The sequence below is a fragment of the Carassius gibelio genome, chromosome B7 (genome assembly GCF_023724105.1).
Source record: "Carassius gibelio isolate Cgi1373 ecotype wild population from Czech Republic chromosome B7, carGib1.2-hapl.c, whole genome shotgun sequence".
Classification (NCBI taxonomy): domain Eukaryota; kingdom Metazoa; phylum Chordata; class Actinopteri; order Cypriniformes; family Cyprinidae; genus Carassius; species Carassius gibelio.
This window is the reverse complement of record NC_068402.1, coordinates 29,054,741-29,071,559: the sequence shown is the minus strand read 5'-3', so window position 1 is coordinate 29,071,559 and position 16,819 is coordinate 29,054,741. Positions and strand designations below refer to the sequence as shown.

Sequence of the window (16,819 nt, the reverse complement as noted above, 5' to 3'; positions counted from 1 at the left end):
GATTACCTCCGTAGACCAGTCCATCAGATCCTGAACTTGCTCCATATGATCTTCAGAGACTGCATATAGCTCACCCTCAGTCGTAGGAGTGTGGGCAGGGCTTTCCTCCACGCCCTCGATCTCCACGAGGACTCCCACGATGCACAGTGTTGCCGGCTCACACACCTGGTCAGTCGCGCTCTCGAGATCCGGCTCCCTGTCAGTGGATGGCTCGGACTCTGCGGCTGCGGTGGGCTCTGGCTCCGTGCGGCGTGATGGTGGCTGGCTGGTCTCTGGGTCGGGAGTGGGGCTGGCGAGGTCCTCTATGGGGCAGACGGTGAGAGGTGACCCATTTCTCACCAGAGTCCACTCCACGTATGCGGCGAAATCCTCTCGAGGACCATCTTCGGACGACAACGCTCTGCATTTGGAGTTCAGGCTGGTGTTGTAGAAGGTGCAGAGCGCGCCGTCCGGGTAGCTGGTGGCATTAGCTAATAGGAAAAACTGTTTGGTATGGTCCTCGAGAGAACGTCCTTCCTGCTTCAGCAGGAGGATGAGGAATTCGGGACGATAGAGGGGATCCATAGACACTAAGAAACAAAAAGACTTTGAAAACACAAAAACAAAACGGAGGGAAAAAACACGCAGTTTTCTATTTTCTTTTTCTGGTCGGGTCTTCTGTCACGGATTACGCTGCCGGAAGGAACACGGAGTCGAGGATAAACGGAATAAGGTTTTTAATATATCCAACACAGGGGATATCCAACATGGAGCACAGAGGTAGACACACGTAAGTAGCAAATGGTCACAAGTGAGGCACAAGTGAGAAGACCCGAAAAACAGAACTGAAGGGACACGGCTTATGAACAACAGATAATTGGGGAAACACAGGTGGATGGAATCATTAAATTAACAGGGACATGGAACACATGAGGAAGATAATGGACACACCTGGGAACTAATCAAACACGGAAAGACAGAAACTGGGTCACGGGCAAAAACACATTAAATGAGTCCAGGTGTGTGACAACAGTACAACACTTTCAAACTGCGGAAAACGTGTAAAGCTTGTTAAAATTGCTACGTAATATTAACCTCAGTAACCTTTCGGTGTCCATCATCAGTCAGCTAGAAAAATAACTATAAAGAGGAGCATTTTGCTATATTTATGAGCTATTGAATTTTTATATTTTTACTTAACCTGTTGTCTATATGATTCAACTCCTCCTATAAAATTTAATTTTACTAATTAAGAAAAACAGACTGAAAGTGTGAAAGACATGCACTCCTAAAAATAAAGGAGCTTAAAAGGTTCTTCACAGAACAATTTTGGTTCCACAATGAACCATTCAGTCAATGGCTCTTTGAAGAACAATCTCTTTCTGACCTTTTCATAATCTGTTATTGTCTTCAAATGTTAAAAGCTCTTTATGAAACCATTTAGACAGGGAAAAAAGGTTGTATGGTTATCATGAAGCACCTTTATTATTAAGAAAGTATGACATCGACAACATTTACAGGATGCATTGAGGAGGACCCCAAACTATACTCAGGGGCCAAGTGATGCTTATGGTCCATGATATTGGTACAGATTTTGTGTAATAAACAACACATGACTATATTTCAAGTTGGAAAAGACATTTAGCTCCCACTTTAAGTGAACCTTCATTCCCAGGTCATCTACAAAAGGATTAAAATGCTGATAAAGTCAACAAAAGAAGAGACAAAAACACATCAGTATGATTAAAAAGTTAAAATGTAAAATAAATAATTTAAATAAGACACATAAAACATGCTTATTCTGTGGCACCTAAAAAAATCATTTGGCGCCTAAGTTTTTTTCTTATAGGAGCCAATGGCTCCTAAGTCGATTTTTTTGTTTGGAGCCCTGCTTTTGAGTGATTCTGAGATTGGAACACTGATGAATCATGATGAAACTCAAATTGGCTCTAAACGTTTATGTTAAAAATTATTCAACCCCCCGAAACTCAAATTTTGTGCAGGATATTTTATTCTTTAAAATCACCAATAAACACTTTCTGTAAGTGCTTAGAAGCTTCTGTGACCTCTCTACTACTGTCTTGGCCCATTCATTACCTGAAAAAGCTTACAGATCACTGATAATCTTTGGTTTTCACATTCACCACTGCTTTCTTTAAATTCAACCAGATAATTTCAATGAGAACTAGATAAAAAGTTTGTCAAGACAAACTGTAAGTTGGCTTGAGAAAGCCTGACCAGAAAGTTGGAAAAGTTTAGAAAGTATGAAAGTTTAAGAAGTTTAAAAAAGACAGTGATTGACATATTGCTAGCATTACAAGCAAGTGACTACCATGTCATTAGCATGATTAGCAAAGTTGCTTGCATGTTGCTAGCATGATTAGCAAGTGACTAGCATGTACTTAGCATGATTAACAAGGTATCTACCATGTCTCTATCATGTCTCTAGCTTGATTAGCATGCTACAAATATGTTGTTAGCATGATAAGCATGTTTCTAGCTTGATTAGCATGTGACTAGCATGTTTCTAGCATGATTAGGCATGTTTGCTAATATGTTCCCTAAAATAATTAGCAAGTGACTAGCCATTTCGCTAGCCTGATTAGCAAGTGACTAGCATGTCGCTAGCATGTTGTTAGCATGATTAGCATATTTCTAGCATGACTAGCATTCGACTACCATGTTGCTAGCATGATTTTAGCATGATTAACATGTTGCTAGCATGTTTCTAGCATGATTAGCATGTGACTAGCATGTTTCCAGCATGATATTAGCATGATAATCATGTTGCTATCATGTTTCTAGTATGATTAGCATTTTGCTAGAATGTTTCTAGCATGACTAACATGCGACTAAAATGTTGCTAGCATGATTTTATCATAATTGGCATGTTGCTAGCATGTTTCTAGCATGATTATCATGTTTGCTAACATGTCGCTAGCATGTTGCTAACATTACTAGCATGCGATAAGCATGTTGCTAAAATGATTAGTATGATTTTAGCATGATTAGCATGTTGTTAGCATGTTTCTTGCATGATTAGCATGTTTGCTAGCCTGTCACTAGCATGTTTCTAGCATGATTAGCATGACTAGCATGCAATAAGCATGTTGGTAGCATGATTTTAACATTATTAACATGTTGCTAACATGTTTCTTGCATGATTAGCATGTTGCTAGCATATCGCTAGCATGATTAACATGTTGCTAGCATGCCGCTATCATGTTTCTAGCATGATTAGCAGCATGTCGCTAGCATGTTTCTAGCATTATTAGCATACGTCTAGCATGTTGCTAGCATGATTAGCATGTTGTTAACATGTTGCTAGCTTGTTTCTAGCATGACTAGAATGCGACTAACAAGTTGCTAGCATGATTTTAGCATGATTTGCATGTTGTTAACATGTTTCTAGCATGACTAGCATGCCACTAACATGTTGCTAGCATGATTTTAGTATGATTAGCATGTTGCTAGCATGTTTCTAGCATGACTAGCATTCGACTAGCATGTTGCTAGCATGATTTTAGCATGATTAGTATGTTGTTAGGATAGATAGATAGATAGATAGATAGATAGATAGAAAGTCAGATAGATAGAAATAGTCATATAGATAGATAGATAGATAGATAGATAGATAGATAGATAGATAGATAGAAACAATCAGAGATAGATAGATAGAAAAATTCAGATAGATAGAAATTGTCAGATAGATAGATAGATAGATAGATAGAAACAGTCAGATAGATAGAAACAGTCATATATATAGATATAAATAGATAGATAGATAGACAGATAGATAGATAGAAACAGTCAGAAAGATAGATAGATAGATAGATAGATAGATAGATATAAACAGATAGATAGAAATAGTCATATAGATAGATAGATAGATAGATAGATAGATAGATAGATAGATAGATAGAAATAGTCATATAAATAGATAGATAGAAATAGTCAGATAGATAGATAGATAGATAGATACAGTCAGATAGATATATAGAAATAGTCAGATAGATAGATAGATAGATAGATAGATAGAAACAGTCAGATAGATAGATAGATAGATAGAAACAGTCAGATAGATAGAAATAGTGATATAGATAGATAGATAGATAGATAGATAGATAGATAGATAGATAGATAGATAGATAGATAGAAAGATAGATAGATAGATAGATAGATAGATAGATAGATAGATAGATAGAAATAGTCAGATAGATAGATAGATAGATAGATAGATAGATAGATAGATAGATAGATAGAAACAGTCAGATAGATAGATAGAAAAAGTCAGATAGATAGATAGATAGAAACAGTCAGCTAGATAGATAGATAGATAAATAGATAGATAGATAGATAGATAGATAGATAGATAGATAGATAGATAGATAGATAGATAGATAGATAGAAACAGTCAGATAGATAGATAGAAATAGTCAGATAGATAGATAGATAGACAAACACTCAGATAGATAAATAGATAGATAGATAGATAGATAGATAGAAACAGTCAGATAGATAGATAGATAGATAGATAGATAGATAGATAGATAGATAGATAGATAGATAGATAGAAACAGATAGATAGAAATAGTCACATAGATACATACATTTTTGCTACTCAACTTCAGCACATGCATGGGGTAACTTTATGTATATGTAACTGCTCAAGCTAATTCTGATTTTAATAGAGTTTCTAAAGCCTTAATTGTGTTTTGAGACCGTTTTATTCCCTGTCATGCAAATAAGTGATTTAAAAACAGCAATGTTGAATAGGGGTTGAATAGTGGAGTGATTGGGAAATGAGCGACACCTGCTCGACCCACCGGTCTCGAGTACCACCGAGGAGATGGAGGAATATAAAACCGGAGCGACGACAGTGACGGATGAGAGAGGACCAGGCCTGGACTTTATTTTGTGTTTGCTTTTTATTTGTGCGCGTCAGTCGTCCGCGAGGGGCTGACGCGCTGTTTTGTATTTATTTTGTCATTAAAGTTTAATTTGATTGTCCGCCAGTTCCCGCCTCCTTCTTCCCGATGATTATGGAGTTTTAATTCGTTATAATTACATTATATATTGACAATATCACTTTTAATATGCCAGTGAACTGTTATAGATGCACTTTTTATTTTATCCTGGATCTTCAGATTGCAACTATATATATATATATATATATATATATATATATATATATATATGTTGGCGGTTTTCACAACACTATGGCCTTTGATGGATTCTGCAAGCTAAAGAATAGCGACACAATAGATGGCAGGGGTCAGGGTATAAATTTATTATGATTTAGATCTTTTAATGTTTGTAAAACAGCCCAGGCTCCACGTTTGTATTAATCACCTGAGGTGGGTGTTGCGTTCCCAAGGAGTCAAGGGAGGATGGACCTGCAGGCCATCCTTCATAACTTTACATGTCTCTCTGTCTGTCTGTGTATCAGGAAGCTGAAAAGCAGCAGGAAATCGTGACAATGTGAAATGCAATAAATGATATAGTTTTATTTTATTTGCAAAACTGCCCGGACAGCTTTCTTTTTTCTCCCGTTTCCTCCCCGTTAGATGAAGTCACACTTGGCGTGTGTGAAACAAGCATAATTGTGCTTGAACTGACTCAGGCGAGACCTAAAAATACACACAATGGCAGAGAGATGAGCAGAGACAGATAGAGAGAAAGAGGGCCGCTTGTCCTTTAGCAGTGCGTGCTTTCTCCTTATTTTCCCACACATTCCAATAACACAGGAATAAACGGATATGAGAATTAAACCTCATTGTCCTCAGATATGTCCTACTATATTTAGTCCGTGTTTTTAGTATATATATGGTGTGAGTCAGAGTAAATTGCGACGCAAATATAGTGTCATGAACATGCAGCCTTGTATAGAGGACCAACAACCAAGGTCAGGATTTTTAGTTCCAAAACTTTAATATGCCTGCAGATCAAAATGAAAGCCCCTTAATACATATTATATAGTTTTAATGGTTTTCATAAGGCCTGTTAAATAACCATAACATGCAGTAAGACTATGCAGCCTATTCAACTATCTCACGTTTTGAAATACATTTTCTAAAAATTTATTTTCGAATGGTTTTTAGGAATTTTATTATAAAGTTATTTTTTGTTTAATTTCATTATTTGATGTCCGTTTACAAAAAATAAAAAATAAAAAAATAATAATAATAACAATTTCAGTCAGTTTGCAAACTGTCCCTTTGCGCCACCTGGTGGTAGTTTCGTGAATGACTCTGTCACACGACTGACTTGCAATTAGCTCCGTAGTCATGCAGTTTTCAAATTCAAAACATAAAAAACATGCCACTGAAACAAAATATCTTTTCCATGTGTTCTTTTCAGCCAATAGTATGCAACCTTAAACCAAATTGGTGATTTGACCATAAATATAAAGAGTTGTCCATTTTACTCCCCCAGTGATGGAGTGATGTTCAAAATCTCTCTCTCTCTCTCTTTTCCCCAAGGACTCTTGCACTTTGTGTCTGAACAATTACAGACAAATCTGAGAAAATAATAATAATAATAATAATAATAATAATAATAATAATAATAATATATATATATATATATATATATATATATATATATATATATATATCAATCACACGGCTGACACAGATTTTAAGTGTTCAAATCCCGACTCGAGGACCTTTCCCGATCCTACCACAACCCCTCCCCCCACTTTGCTTCCAGTAAATTCTGATCAGTCTTGTCACAATGAGGGCAATAAACTGTCTATTAACCTGTTAACTGTCACTCACGTTTTTGAAGATAGACTTGAATGTGCATGATACAAACCTAAATTTTTATAATTCATGACTGAAAACATTTTGTAACATGATTTTGATGTACCATTTACATGGTAATGCAATGTCTGATTTTAAAATAGGTTTTAAAGGATGAATGTTGAGATTTTATGTTTTGAAGTGATATATAACTTCTGATGATTTCTAAAATGTGATAGAGAAAAAGGCAACGAGGTCTTTTTTTTTAAAACAAAGGTCAACTCCTTTTGTAATGTAGATTTCTGAGGGTGCATTCTTGTCATAAATTGATCTATGACTTTCCCTACATAATTTGTAACACAAAATATTGGTAAAATATATATTTGGGAGTCTTAGACCTTTCCAACGATATATAGTTTGTCAAGATTAGATTAGATTTGATTGTAATATAGTATAGTCAACGTAGTCGTCCCGTATACGGTTAACAGGTTAACCTGCTCTCCCCTACTGCAATTGCCCTTTTTTCCATAAAATGTGAAAACAAGCCTTGCAAAGTATTCTGTTTCTGACCAGTGATCTTATTTGCTTCCTTAATAATTTTTTATTTTTAATGTTTTATTGTTCAATTTTGGAGAAATGTCTTAAATTACCAATAAACAATATTGTATGTTAGAATGCTTTTAATCATTGATATATAGACCATGGTCAGGGTCTTACTATCAACATTGTAGAGTTGGGGTACTCGAACTTGGACAAATGAACCTGTTTTATTATTGTATCATACTGTATTGTCCTCCAGTTAAAGCTGACATTTCAATTATTCACTGCCTCTCCCCCACATTTGACAGAGCTAAAGTGCAGCCAATGAGGAGATCCTTAATGATGGCATTATGAATTTCTTGTTGTCTTGGAGAAAAAAGTCCTGGCTCGAGTCCAATTTTGAATGAACTCGGACTTGTCACGCACTAGGGTGAATTTGAACTCGGACTTGACATGGACATGGACATTGGACATTTTGGACTTGGAAAATATTCCGAGTACAGTCGAGTTTGTGTCATGTGTAACAATAAAACCAGCATAAAATTGAGATGAGAAATGAGATTCGATTCAATAAACCAATTCAATTATGCTCAACTTAATGAAGTCATTGGTGATGACGTAATGGCATCAAGTCTATCAAACATTCAAATATATAAAGTCAGTAATCATAACTTCAGTCAGTTAAAAACCTCATAATCATGAAAAGTTTCCAATTAAGTTTTGCAACAACACCCAAATACAGTAACAGCAATAATGTGCATACGAGGATTAAAGTCTTGAAGATATAAAGTAAATAAATTAGGTGTCATCAGCGCAGGAACCATGACCCACTTACTATACATAATCCATTGCGATGTATTTGTTATTAAATGAACATTTCGCCAGATTGCCCTTCATTCAAGCCTTCGGTTTAACCGCGCTTACAACATTAGCACTGAATCAGAATCAATCACCAAAATAATCACTTCGGTTCAGACACGCTGTGAGTCAGTTGGCTTCACGCTGAATCGCGCATGCTCAGTATAATCAGCTCCTCGATTTTAGAATTGGACGCGTCCGAAAGAAATGGTTTTCGGTTCAGTGTACTGATGATCCGAAAACCCTTGCAACCGGTTCTTGACTCGAGAATGAGAATCACTCTAACCGGCACGTACTGCAGTTCAGTATCATCAGCTGCTCTACTCGTGTTCATGTTCTGTTTACTACAAACTCAATTTGTTAATGTGTCATCATTAACTATAAATACAGTACAGATATTTCATAAATCATCCCTTATTCCTATTAAACATAAGAGTCTTTAGAGTCTTAATTATTGTCCAACTTCCCTGAAAACCCCTTTGGCCTATACATAATCTACAATATACAGATTAGAAACGTGAAAAAAAAAAAAAAAAAAAAAAAAAAAAAAATATATATATATATATATATATATATATATATATATATATATATATATATATATATATATATATGTATATATATATATATATATATATATATATATATATATATATATATATATATATATATATATATATATATATATGTATATATATATATATATATATATATATAATCAACCTGCTATCTTGACACACTTCCAACATCTTTTTTCAAAAGTGTGCTTAACTGTTTAGAAGCAGATCTCTTAGAAGTGGTGAATGCCTCATTTCTTTCTGTGATATTTCCATACTCCCTGTAAACTGCAGCTGTTAAGCCCCTCCTTAAAAAACATTTTGAGCAAGTATAGACCAATATTTAATCTTCCTTTTATAGGCAAAATTATAGAAAAAGTAGTTTTTAAATCAGCTGAACAAATACTTAAACTCAAATGGATACCTGGACAATTTTCAATCTGGTTTCTGACCACATCACAGAGACAGCACTCATTAAGATAATAAATTATATTCGCTTAAATTCTCTGGCAAAATCAGTGTTGGTATTGCTAGATCTCAATGCTGCGTTTGACACTGTCGATCATAACATACTACTAGAGACTGGAAAACTGGGTTGCCCTTTCTGGGATGGTACTCAAATGGTTCAGGTCATAGTTAGAAGGGAGAGGTTATCATGGGAGTATGGGAGAGCATAAGTCTAAGTGGACGTCCATGACATGCGGAGTCCCACAAGGCTCAATTCTTGCAAAACTCTTGTTTAGACTATATATGATCCCACTAAGTCAAATAATGAGAAAGAACCAAATTGCATATCACAGCTATGCTGATGATACCCAGATTTACCTATGCTTGTCTCCAAATGACTACAGCCCAATTGACTCCCTCTGCCAATGTATTGATGAAATTAATTAATAGTTGGATGTGCCAGAACTTTCTTCAGTTAAACAAGTTAAAAACTGAAGTCATTGCATTTGGAAACAAAGATAAAGTTTTCAAGGTTAATGCATACCTTGACTCTAGGGTTCAAACAACTAAAAATTAAGTCATGAATACTGGTGTGATTCTGGAGACAGACCATATTTTCAGTAGTCATATCAAAGCAGTAACTAAATCAGCATACTATCATCTAAAAACATTGCAAGAATTAGATGTTTTGTTTCCAGTCAAGACTTGGAGAAATTTGTTCATGCCTTTATCGTCAGAAGGGTGGAATATTGTAATGGTCTCCTCACCTCCCATTAGACAGCTGCAGCTCATACAGTTTAGGATTAATTTAAAGTACTTTTTCTTGTTTATAAATCACTCAATGCCCTAGGACCGAAATAGTTTGCAGATATGTTCAGTGAATATAAACCTAATAGACCAGTCAGATCAGACTGAGTCAGTTAGAAATACCAAGGGTTCACACAAAACAAGGGGAGTCCGCCTTTAGTTACTATACTGCCCGCAGTTGGAATCAGCTTCCAGAAGAGATCAGATATGCCAAAACATTAACCACTTTTAAATCTAGACTCAAAACTCATCAGTTTAGCTGTGCATTTATTGAATGAGCACTGTGCGATGTCCGAACTGATTGCACTGTATTTTACAGATTCACTGTTTTTTATGTAAAATCATTTTCTATTTTTAACTGTTTTAAATTAATTTGTAAATAAGTACATTTTTAAATAATTTTCAGAGTTTTTAATATTTTTTCTTCATGATTACTTTACTTTTATGTAAAGCACTTTGAATGATTTGAATTGCCTTGCCTTACCATTGCTATGCTGATGACACACAGCTCTTAAGGACAATAAATATCACATACTTTAAGACTTTTACTGAGGTAATATTTTAAACAGACTTCAACTTCTACCAAAGTCATCCTCCTGTAAGATATCTGTACTTTTACTGGAGTATGACTTTCAGGTACTTTATACACCACTAACATCAAGGACAGACTGATATTTTTCCTAACATAAGTGAGTTCTTTGCTGCCTTACTTGATACCAGGGATTGGACTGCTGAGGACTGGGGCAAAGTAATTTTCTTTGATGAATCCCCTCTCTGATTGTTTGGGGCATCTGGAATAAAGCTTGTTTGAAGAAGAAAAGGTGAGTGCTACCATTAGTCCTGTGTCATGGCAACAGTAAAACATCCTGAGACCATTCATGTGTGAGGTTGCTTCTCAGCCAAGGGAGTGGGCTCACCTACAATTTTGCCTTAGGACGTATCCAAGAACAAAGAATTGTACAAAAAACCTCCTCAGAGAGCAACTTCTCCCAACCATTCAAGAACAGTTTGGTGATGAACAATGACTTTTCCAAGGCAAAGGTGATAACTAAGTGGCTTGGGGAACAAAACATCTACATTCTGGAAAAATAAAGGAAACTCCCAAACCTTAATCCCATTGAGATCTTGCGGTCAATTCTCAAGAGGTGGGTGGACAAATTAAAACCCCAAAACTCTTACAAACTCCAAGATTGATTATGCAAGAATGGGCTGCCATTAGTCAGGATGTGGCCCAGAAGTTGACTGACAGCATGACAGGGCAAATTGCAGGGGTCATTTTGATGCATGGCTAAAAGGCAGAATGCCGTAACTCAATTTGAGCAAAGTAAAAGAGCGGTAACTGATGTTATAAGGTTTTCTGGTTTGGTTTCTCCAGGGATTTTCAAAGTTATGGTTGAGACAACAAATACATTTCTCGTAAAAATAAAACAAAAATTTACTCACACCATGGCAGTGTTACAGGTTAGAGGCTGACATGCTGAGTGATTTGGATAAGGACGGAGGTTTGTCTACTGAGGCGGCTGAAGAGCTGCCCCACACTACAGATGTAGCTCTCCGTACCACCAAGCAAACTACTGCTTAGTCCCTTAAAATATAGATATACAGAATATAGATATCTGAGGATAGCCGTATTCTAGCTCAGCAGCTACTCTCCTTAGTTGGGTTTAAGTAGCAATATCTTTGAGCACATATCTAGAGATTTTCTAGTTAGCCTCTTTAGTGATCTTGTGTATCCAGACTAGTATTGGTCACATAGCATAGCTATCTGGTTTTAACTTGGTTTGGGTGTTCCCCTTTATTTGAAATTGGGTCCCCCATTTCTGCCAGGTTATGTGAGCAGCCCGAGGTGAAGTGGCTTGGCCACTTTCTGAGAAAAGGTTAGGTGTATGTCTGTCACTTCTTTGGTGCTCTCTCACCTGGTGGACAGGCACATTTCTCTTTATGTTATAGCTGGAATTTTGTTCCCCATGAGTTTCCTAGAAGGGGAACGTTTTGAGTAAAGCATGTAACGTGTCTTTCCTTCAGTCTGCCTGTTTCACGTCTCCTTTAAACAACTAAGTTGGTGACATGTTGACCTTCCTAAGATATCACAGGCTATGTGGACCAATAGGATTGGAGTTTTTTCACACGTCCTATATGTGTCTAGAAGTCATTTAATAAGTGAGACAATATACAACTAGTTGGTTGTTATAACAGAATAAACTCCTTCAAAACCCCTCATCTTCGTATTAACCGAGTATGTATCAAGGGTTTTTGTTTCAAGCATAAATCACACTGTATTTATTGATGTGTGTGTGTGTGTTCGTGGGGCAAGAAAAATATCTTAATTCAAGACTATTAAAAAAAAAAGTGTTAATATCTTATGCCATTTCCGTTGTGCATTTTTAACTCACCATAGGGCCAGGTGGTCCATGTGGACCAGGTGCTCCAGGGGGCCCAATAATCTGTTAATGTGAGCAAAATTGAAAACTGAAAATGGAATATATAAGTGTGGGTGTGTTTTTATGACATATCAGGACACAACTTTGTATAATGACATGGGTATGAAACAGGTATTACAAGGAGAGGGTGACTTATGGACATAACCCATGTCCCCATTTTTCAAAACGCTTATAAACCATACAAAATGAGTTTTTTTGAGAAAGTAAAAATGCACAAAGTTTCCTGTGAGGGTTAGGGTTAGGTGTATATACAGTTTCTACAGTATAAAAACCATTACGCCTATTGGATGCCCCCACTATTCACAAAAACAAACATACAGTTGTGCTCATAATTTTACATGTGGTATGTGTGAATTGTTAATAATTTAAAAAAAATTAGAGGGATCATGAAAATTGTGTGTAATTTTTCATTTAGTACTGTCATGAATAAGCTATTTCACATGATAGATGTTTACATATACTCCACAAGACAAAATAATAACTGACTTTATCAAAATGACCCCATTGAAAAGTTTACATACCCTTGAATCTTAATACCATGTGTTGTTTCCTGGATGATCCGCGACTGTTTCTATATTTTGTGATAGTTGTTCATGAGTCCCTCGTTGGTCTTGAGCAGTTCAACTGCCTGGGCAGCTCAACTGAAGGGCAGCTGTGGCCTAATGGTTAGAGAGCTGGACAAGTAACCTGAAGGTCGCAGGTTCGAGTCTCGGTGCTGGCAGGAGTTGTAGGTGGGAGGGAGTGAATGAACAGCGCTCCCTTCCAGCCTCAATACTCATGGCTGAAGTGCCCTTGAGCAAGGTACTGGATGCCCAGTTGCTCCCCGGGCGCTGGATATACAGGTGCTGGTCATATAATTAGAATATCATCAAAAAGTTGATTTATTTCACTAATTCCATTCAAAAAGTGAAACGTGTATATTATATTTATCCATTACACGCAGACAGATATATTTCAAATGTTTATTTCTTTTAACTTTTTCCCAAATTCAGTATCTCAGAAAATTTTAATATTGTGAAAAGGTTCGATATTGAAGACACCTGGTGCCACACTCTAATCAGCTAATTAACTAAAAAAACCTGCAAAGCCTTTAAATGGTCTCTCAGTCTAGTTCTGTAGGCTACACAAACATGGGGAAGACTGCTGAATTGACAGTTGTCCAAAAGACGACCATTGACACCTTGCACAAGAAGGGCAAGACACAAAAGGTCATTGTAAAAAAGAGGCTGGCTGTTCACAGAGCTCTGTGTTCAAGCACATTAATAGAGAGGTGAAGGGACGGAAAAGATGTGATAGAAAAAAAATGTACAAGCGATAGGGATAACCGCACCCTGGAGAGGAATGTGAAACAAAACCCATTCAAAAATGTGGTGGAGATTCACAAAGAGTGGACTGCAGCTGGTGTCAGTGCTTCAAGAACCACTATGTACAGACGTATGCAAAACATGGGTTTCAGCTGTCGAATTCCTTGTGTCAAGCCACTCTTGAATAACAGACAGCGTCAGAAGCGTCTCACTTCAAAAAGGACTGGACTGCTGCTGGGTTAAATGCAGAGCACCAATTCCGAGTATGGTTTGCCATACTTGGCAAATGTCATCACTTTCACTTTGCTGTTCTTTAGAAAAATCCTCCAGCTCTTGCACATTCTTTGGTTTTCCAGCATCCTCTGTTTATCTGAACCCTTTCCAAAAGTGACTGTATGATTTTGAAATCCATATTTTCACACTGAGGACAACTAAGGGACTCATATACACAACTATTACAAAAGGTGAAAAAATTACTGATGCTCCAGAAAGGAACACATTGAATTAATAGCTGGGTAACGTAAACTTCTGAACAGAAGTTTATATATCTGCAAACTGTATGATATCCAAGGTACAAATTTATGGTAATTGTGCATTTAAATCTCATATTGTATTTTCAGAAAGGTTTTAATCCAATATATATATTTATTATTTATTATTAATTATATTATTTTTTAAATATATTTTAAGTGTAATTTATGTTGTATTTTGAACCTAATTTATCTTTGTAACAGGCAAAATGTTGACCATAATGATTCATTGAAGGATCAGTTAATGATTCAGGATTCATTAGCTTAAATAAACACTGAAGCAAAATCTATGATATCTTAGTTAATATTTCAGTATAATTTATTTTTGACAAAACACCCCATGTTTCGGTAGTGACAGCACATTTTCAGTAGTGATAGTAATGCTTTGTTAGCAACCACATCACATTACAGAATTTTAACTCACATACTAAAACATACTAAAATACAAAATAATTGCACAACCGTTTTTGCACAACCAAATATGAAGCTTATGTTTTCCCATTTGTCACTACCAAAACAATTTATGACATGTTTCAGAAGTGACTGTTTATGTAGTTTTAACCTATCCTGATGCTAATCAGCACATATAGCTAGCACAGTTTTGAAAAGTGGTATACACATAAAAACTAAATGTTAAGGAATAACTCCCAAAAAGTGTGCTTAATTGCACAAAAAACGTGTTCAGTAGTGATGTTCTTTAAACAGACAGATTTTTCAGACTTTTGAACATTTACCTCAAAATGAGGAGACCTATCTACTTACACCTTGCTTATTTGAGAGAGGGGGACACAGGAATATTTCCTAATCATTAATTAAATATGGTTTAAAATCAGTCTCAGACTAAATAGACTAAAACGGTAGCAACATTAAAATTTGTGGAACACATTTTTACATAAAGTTTAATAATTTACAAATAAAATATTACATAAATATGTATATCTTTCTGAGCTTCACTTTTTAAAAGAATCAAAAAGATAATTTTAAAAACAACAATGCAAAAATGAAGTTGAAATTAAGGGGTGAGAGTTCGGAACAGCCACCTCCCATTTGAAAGTACCCAATAAATTATGGTTTTATATATATTAAGCTTACTAATAGTTTATATATATTAAGCTTAGTAATAGTTTAAATATTATTGATGGTTCCAATTGATAATAGAAGAATCTTAATAAAAATCTAAGAGGGCATCATTTTAAATCTGGTGTCACTGAGCATTTTGTGTCTAGCCTGGGACCTGGAGATGGAAGTTCTCTCATTCTCCGCCCATTGTTATTGTTGTCTGCTGGTGTTGGTCCATTGTGTATTATCAAGTCCAAGGTCAATCCAGTTGTCTACCAGGTGATTTTGGTGTACTTTATACTTCCATCTGCTGAAAAGCTTTATGGAAATGATGATTTCCTTTTACAGTAGGAATTTAGCAACTGATTTCAGTGCCAAAACCACTTCCAAGTGGTTTGCTGATCCTGATATTACTATTGTTTTCTTGATTGGCCAGCCAAGATGCCTGACCTGAACCCATTTAGAATCTATGGGATATTTTCAAGAGAATGATGAGAAACAGTTTATCCAACAATACATACAAGCTGAAGGCTCAATAGTGTCTCAGCAGCAGTGATCTAATATATTTAAATGTTTCACTCTTTTTTTAAATAGTTTTCATGGTATTCTAATTTTATTTAGATGCACCTCTATGCGTGTATACATACCTTAAAGACGCTGTAGTAAGAATGCTCTTTTGCTTGGTGTTTTGGCCTTTCCAATCCTAAAGCTTTTGTTTATTTACATCCCACAGTTTAATTAAATATTTTGTTTTATTTTAAATCTGGTATCCATGAGCATTTTGTGTCTAGCCTGGGACCTGAAGATGGTAGTTCTCTCATTCTCCTACCATTATTATTGTTATTATTTCCCCTAGACTTTAAAAGGGGTATGTAACAGTACTGACATCATGCAAGCTACCACTCTAACAAAGATTACTCCCAGTTTTCTACATCTGTTGTTGACTGTAAGTGCACACACACATTCTTAATTCACATTTCTTTTGGCTTTACTTACCGAGGGTCCCTGAGGGCCTGGCAAGCCAATGTCTCCTTTGTCTCCTTTCAGACCATTCCCACCCTGTGGACACATGACCAAGTAACCATATGACTTAAACAGTAACAAGCATTGTGCATTATGTGAAATTCCACAAGCATAAAATACATTTTACCTGTAATCCAGGCAGACCCATTGATCCCTTTACTCCTGATATTCCAGGGATTCCCATGTCCCCCTTTGAACCTTTGTGACCCTGAGAACATGTGGATTATATTAAATGTGACATAGGATTAAATAATTTAATGTATGGTTAGATGTGGTTTTCCACTGCAGAGTCCACAGGAGAGCTGCCTCCATCCATAAGTACCCCACCCACCCACAACACGGACTCTTCACACTCCTACACTCAGGACAGGGGTACAGGAGCATAAAATGCAGGATTTACAGACTAAGGAACCCCTTCTTCCCCTCAGTCATTAGACTTTTAAATGGGTTGTCAGTGGATACCGACTAGTCTCACTTATCTCATAGAATAGGTGGACTGAACTGCTACAGCTTGTAGCATTTGTTTAGGAC

The 16,819-nt window shown here is 36.1% G+C and overlaps 1 long non-coding RNA gene across 1 annotated transcript; it reads right to left on the bottom strand.

Moving 5' to 3' along the window:
* Positions 1-12,323: 12,323 nt before the first annotated feature.
* On the bottom strand, positions 12,324-16,522 carry LOC127961390 (uncharacterized). The gene is made up of 3 exons (XR_008154432.1): positions 16,416-16,522; positions 16,262-16,324; positions 12,324-12,375 (listed from the first exon to the last, which is right to left on the bottom strand). It is a non-coding gene; the product is annotated as an uncharacterized LOC127961390 (long non-coding RNA).
* Between the last annotated feature and the right edge of the window lie 297 nt (positions 16,523-16,819).